Here is a 6397-nt window from a genome sequence, read left to right as displayed (position 1 = left end):
CGGACGGCTAGGGGCATAGGGGCGCCCCAGACCCCAGCGTCCAGGTCCGGACTCAGTTCTCTCTTCGCCTTCCCCCCACCACACTCAGTCTTGCACAAAGACGCCTTTCACACCGCCAGCGCCACCCTCTGCGCTGCCCTCCGGGCCGGCGGCCGTGCCTTCGCCCACCCGCGGCACCAGCCGATTCCTGGTGGGCGATTGTGCCACTCGTCGCCAGGCAGGGCGGCAGCGGACGCGTGCGGGCTGTTCCCACTCTGCGCCTCGGCCAAGGCGCCAGATGCGCTGCCCCCCGCCACGTTCTCTAGCTGCCCGCCGGCAGCAGCAGAATGCTCCCCTTTCTCTCCGTAAATGATTGTTAAGGGTCTTCCAAGTGTGTCTAAAATGGGGACAGTGGCGGGAATGGTCCTCTGGACTTTCGCCGAAATAAGGAATCCGGCGATCTTCCCTGACCACCTAAGGTGCCAGTGTGTCTTTACAGCTTAAGAAAGTCAAAGATAAAGATTTGGAAATAAAGAGGGGAGAGAGGGTTTAAAGAGACACCTAAGGCCCAGAGCAAGTGTGTTACAAAGAATGAGCCCACGAAACGTTCGAGGTAGGACGGTCGCTTCGATCAGCGTGGAAGGCGTGGAGGGCGAGAAGAAAGCGATTAATTTTCTACCTTACATTGATCTTCCAAAGTAGAAAAACAAACAAGCAAACAAAAAAATTATAGATACTCAGCGGCAGCTAATCGGCGCGTTCAACTCCTGGAACTAGCGAGCTGCTTCTCTTAGTCAAGTCAAACGCTCAAGTATCTTGACTCAGGGAGGTCACTTCTTGCCTCCTTAGGCGAGAATCTACGACCCTCTCCAGCTTTTCTTTGCCTTCTCCTCCCCCAACCCCTCCTTATAGTTTCTCCGGCTAACGCTAGAGGCAGCATAGGGCAGTGGAAAGAGGGCAAGTGGGAAATCCACAGAGGAAGGTCTAGTTCTGACTTTCTGGGTCTGAGTCTTAGGCAACAGATTTAACGTCTTTGGACCTTGAGGTCACTATCAAGAAAGGATGTGTAAGAGGCAATAATTAGTCAAATTTACATATTTTTCTCTTTCTTAAATGCGATGACAATGAACGCCCTTCCTCCAAACCTCTGTAGGTTCCTTCTTAGTATTTTTTCACCTTGCTTTATCTTTTCTAAGTGCCAGTCAAATTGAAAAAAAAAATACTGAGATCGTTTAAAGGTAAATGTAAGACACATTGAAACATACTCTTTTGCATCTGATAATTTAAAAAGAAGAAGAAGAAAAAAAACCCCAACTCAGCTCCTGGTTCACAAAAGCAAGGAATTTTAATGTCCCCACTTGTTTTGCTTTTGAAAAGCCACTCCAGCAGTCAGCAAAGCACAGCTTTGATTTAGAAACTAAAGGCTAGTCTCTTGTGTTTTTCTTTTCCCTTCCACCAACACAAAGACAAGCTGCAGCATAAAATAATGATGAACAAGAGTTCAAAGCAAGCCCAGTGAGCCAGCCCAGAGGATGTTTTTTAATGCAGCCCCAGTCCTTCCTCCCGCTCCTGCTAAGCTGGACGGTACATAAATACCAGGCAAAAGCTGCCAGAATTCCCTGTCTCCTCCAGTCTTTCCCCATAAATATTGGTCAGTAGAACCTGGATGCTAACTTGTCAATCATCACATAAATACAGTCATCAAATCATACATTTAATTTTTCTTTAGTTTCATAACATTTTTCATGATTTTCAATTCACTATCCACTTTGGAAGCTTGAACATTAGTTCTCCCTCTGGGCAAGCTTGTCTGATTTCTGGGAATTTTCTATGCAACCAAGGCAAAAAAGGGTAAAATCTCATAAAGAGGCATTAACTTTTAAATTACAAATATCTTGCTTCAATTTCAACAACAGAATTTTAGAATGGCTTAGCTTTCATACAATGCACACTTTTAAAAGTTATCTATTAAACAGGATTCTTAAGTATCTTTTTGGGATACTTTTTTTTTTGGAAAAAAAGTTTCCTTAAACAACATTGGTAGGAAAATATTGTGAGCTTGTCTAATTCTGTTGCTTTCATTTTTTTTTTTAAAAAAATGTATTTTAGGCTCATCTGTAATCCCAGTGCCTTGGGAGGCCAAGGCTGGAGGATCACTTGAGTCCAGGAGTTAGAGATGAACCTGGGGAACATAGCAAGACCTCATTACTACAAAATTTTAAAAACTTAGGAGACATGGTGGCACATGCCTGTAGTCCTAGCTACTTGGGAGGCTGAAGTAGGAGGATAACTTGGGCCCAGAAATTTCAGGTTACAGAGAGCTGTAGTCTGGTCACTGCACTCCAGCCTGGGCAACAAAGTGAGACCCTTTCTCTAAAAACAGAAGTTGTATTTTAATTGACAAATAAAACTATACATAGTTATGGTATACAACATAGTGTTTTGAAATATGTGTACATTGTAGAATGGCTGGATCAAGCTAATTAACATATGCATTACTTCACATATCTTTTTTTGTGGTGAGTGCAATTAACATCTACTCTCAGTGAATTTCAAGAATAGAATACTTTGTTAGTAACTATAGTCAAAATGTTACACAGTATTCTGTCGCTTTCAGTTGTATCAATCTCAACACTCCCACTGCCTCATTCAAATATGCTAAAACATTTACATTTCTAAATAGATCTTGGATGTTTCATTGGTAAAAGGACATGACTTGTTTCTTCTCCCCATTTTAAAAAAATCTTGCTCAATCCTTCACAACATTCCCACCTGATTTCATTTTGATTTTTCTTTTCTTTTATCTTTTTGAGACAGAGTTTCTCTCTTGTTGCCTAGGCTAGAGTACAATGGTGCAATCTCGGCTCACTCCAATCCCTGCCTCCCAGGTTCAAGCGATTCTCCTGCCTTAGCCTCCCAAGTAGCTGGGACTACAGGCATGCACCACCACACCCGGCTAATTTTTTGTATTTAGTAGAGATGGGGCTTCACCATGTTGGTCAGGCTGGTCTCGAACTCCTGACCTCAGGTGATCCACCGGCCTAGGTCTCCCAACTAGCTGGGATTCAGGCGTGAGCCACCACGCCTGGCCTTGATCTTTCTTTTTTTGTCACATCAAGCAAAATAGAACAAAGATGGGAATAGAGAAGGGACAAAAAGTCCCCTTTCAGTAAAGTTAACATTTTTCTACTGATTATAAAGAAACTTTTCGGTGATACAACGTGTATATGCACCATCTTCTGAATATTCACTAAAAGGTGATAGCACTTGAGCTTTTAGAACATTCAACTAATGTGTACATCTAACCCTTCAGTTGTCAAGATCATAGCTTGCTTACTCCTGATGTTCCTAAGTTTTTTTCATTTGCAATTGTGGAAGTCATCTTAATTATCAGGAAGCATATGAATCCATTTTCTTGTTTCTTGTTTTACTTTTCTTGCATGTTTTTAAAAAAATATTCTCTAAATTAGTTTCAGATTGATGCCTAACTTAATAATTCCTTTGTTTACTCATAATGTTTGAGAATTATTATTGTTAATAAATTACACTATTTTAAATATTAGTAACACTAATAGTGTTATTGGCAAGGAACAGAATATCAAATGAGCTACATTTGGCTACCCGAGCCTGCAGTTCCAGCTACTTGGGAGGCTGAGGCAGGAGGATCCCTTGAGGCCAGGAGTTTGAGGCCAGCCTGGTCAATACAGTGAGACTCTATCTCAAAAAACAAAAAAAGGATATTTATAAAATAATATTAGGAGAAAATGTTGCTTTCTAGATATGATTTAATAAATATTTGTTTAATTAAACATTGAAGTTCATAAAATTCTGTTTTGTTTTATAGGATCAGTGTTTAAATAGAGTGAAAACACAAGATCTAAGACCTACTTGTACTTTTAAAAGGGTGAGGATTTGCTTTGCTACCTCCCCACCCTCAAACAAAGATACAGGACAGTTGTCTTGAACCATCAGCTCATGTGATAAAGAAAGGAATTCTGGTAAATCGCAAATTTAAAAAATAAAACCTCTAACTACATGCCCAATGAACAAAGAAAAGTAAAAGAAAAGAAGCGATATCCTGTAGAAGATGAACACTATTATATTCTGTCAGTAATTCAAGCCTGATTTTCAAGAGAAATCCTGCAGTTCTGAAGTATTCCTACATATGTGTACAAAAAAAGGCACATGAATACACATTAAATTAGTAAAGTCTATATTTATAAAGAAGTACTAGAAAAAAAGCTTTTTTTTTTTTTTTTGTCCACTTAGTATTAGAAAAGCTCCTCTCATGAAGAACTTTCTCTCTTCATCCTTCCATCATTGGGTGGCATATAGAAGCTCTCCCTCCCTCTTCTCCTCTCCCTGTCTTCATTCCTTCATTCTTCAACAAATGTTTCCTGGCTGTTAATCACCGTAATTAGGTACTGATTATACAACAGTGAATAAAACAGACCTGACCACTATCCTCAATATACCTTCAGTTTAGTGGTTCCTTTTCTGCCAGCCTGGCCAGGAAGAAATGGCTTCAGCATCTTTCCTTCTTTGTATTCATGGAATAAGGGCTGGAAGGGGCTCCTTCACCATGCTTTCCTTTTATACACACACACACCTCTTTCCTTGGCCTTTCTCCCTTTCCAGTGCTTATTTATTTATTTGTTTTTTCTAATAAGTCTCATTTTTTAGGGGGAAAAAAAAAACCCAAAGTGAAAACATTCTAGCCATTCAACACAGTTTAAAATAGTAGAACACAAAACAGCAAGGACTGGACTTTTTTTCATTGTATCTGCCAATTATTCCAGTTGCAATTATGATAGACACACACAGATATACGAACACACACATATACAGTCTTTTCTAGCTCTTAAGTCTAAGGAGGCAATTTATACATCCCAAAGATATCCATACTTCTCCATTACATTTGCTTTATAAAAATGAACTCCATGAAGTTGGAAAAGAACCATTTCAGTGAAGCAAATACCTGAAGGTGCCCATATGAGAACCAATTTGGACCTATTGCTATAATTCAAAGTTTCTTTCATAGGCAAAATCTCTGTACCCACATTCACCTGTATATACGATGGCAAGAATATTATAAAAACATGACAGAATGGAATATGCAGCAATCCTTAAAGTACCATGAAATCTAAGACATATGGGAAATTGAATAGTCTTGATTGTTATAGCCAATACTCCTAATTAAGAGTTTACAGCCGGGCCCTGTGGCTCATGCCTGTAATCCCAGCACTTTGGGAGGCCAAGGTGGGTGGATCACCTGAGGTCGGGAGTTCGAGGCCAGCCTGACCAACATGGAGAAACCCCATCTCTACTAAAAATACAAAATTAGCTGGGCCTGGTGGCACATGCCTGTAATCCCAGCTACTAGGGAGGCTGAGGCGGGAGAATTGCTTGAACCTGGGAGGCAGAGGTTGCAGTGAGCCGAGATCGTGCCATTGCACTCCAGCCTGGGCAACAAGAGTGAAACTCCGCCTCAAAAAAAAAAAAAAAAAAAAGAGTTTACATTAAAAAAAAACCCTGCATATTTTAATATACAGATAATAGGTATTTATACCTTACCAATAGTAGCAAAATTTCCAAGGAGATATATTTTAATACAACTTAACAAAATTGAAAAAATAATAGGACCAAGAAATCAGTGTTCAAATAATTACAAATACAAACATATTAAATATTCTTTTTTTTTCCTTATCTTCTTGTATTTCATTGTCCTATCATTTCAAATTGTCTGAGCCACATGAGGAGGCTCAGGTAGGGTTTGCTCCAGAAGCAAGATTAAACTCAAGGATGAGAATGAACTCAGGAATAAAAATAGCGCATATTTGTCAGAAATTTATGTGAAAGAAATCTGGCTGAATTCAGGAGTGGAACTGGTTTCAAAAGAAGAGGATAACTTGGGAGGAGGAAGGGATTCTCTGAGGTTTGGACTCTTGCTATTGAGTTGTTAATGTGCCCTTCAGCTGTCCCAGCTGGGACTGTCCATCAATGAAGAATGTGAGGAATGCATGACTGGTGCAGACTTCTATGTGAAATAGATGAAGTTTCCTTTTCCCCTGGCCCCTGGGGGTGGGGGCTAGAAGAGAGGATGGGGATTCTTGCCCCTACATCCCCCAGTAAGCAGTCAGCATCTAGCATACTTTCTCCCTGTCAAAAAAGAATCTGATGCTCACTCATCTTCAAATAGAACTTTTTAAATTTCTTTCATTAAGTAATGTTGTTTGAGCACCTACTAATGGTCCTGGCAATCTAAGCCCTGGGGATACTGCTGTAAACAATTCAACAAGGCTCCCATGAATGTACATACTGGTGGTGGAAATAAAAGCAGGCAGCCCAGCACGGTGGCTCACACCTGTAATCCCAGCACTTTGGGAGGCCGAGGTGGGTGGATCACTTGAGGTCAGGA

The sequence above is a fragment of the Piliocolobus tephrosceles genome, chromosome 4 (assembly GCF_002776525.5).
Source record: "Piliocolobus tephrosceles isolate RC106 chromosome 4, ASM277652v3, whole genome shotgun sequence".
NCBI classification, from domain to species: Eukaryota; Metazoa; Chordata; class Mammalia; order Primates; family Cercopithecidae; genus Piliocolobus; species Piliocolobus tephrosceles.
The sequence above is the reverse complement of the archived record's forward strand: the minus strand, read 5'-3'. Positions refer to the sequence as shown.